This window comes from Phoca vitulina, unplaced genomic scaffold (assembly GCF_004348235.1).
Source record: "Phoca vitulina isolate PV1807 unplaced genomic scaffold, GSC_HSeal_1.0 scaffold16, whole genome shotgun sequence".
In the NCBI taxonomy this organism is placed as follows: Eukaryota; Metazoa; Chordata; class Mammalia; order Carnivora; family Phocidae; genus Phoca; species Phoca vitulina.
Window position 1 is genome coordinate 31461828 of NW_022589719.1, and position 215 is coordinate 31462042.

Sequence of the window (215 nt, forward strand, 5' to 3'; positions counted from 1 at the left end):
AGGGTGACTTCTGAGTTTAATTCCTCTTCCGCTCATTCTTTTTCCTGGCAGTGAACAAAGAACATTGCCTCCTTGACCTGTGCCCATGAAGGCAGAGCATCTGTCACACTGGGTTTCCGTCCAGCCGCAAGCCTGGTCCTCCCCAGGCCCCTGTGGCCTCGGTGCTGAGGAGGTGTGCTGGGCGGGGGCCACGGAGCCGGGCTGCAGAGCGAGCA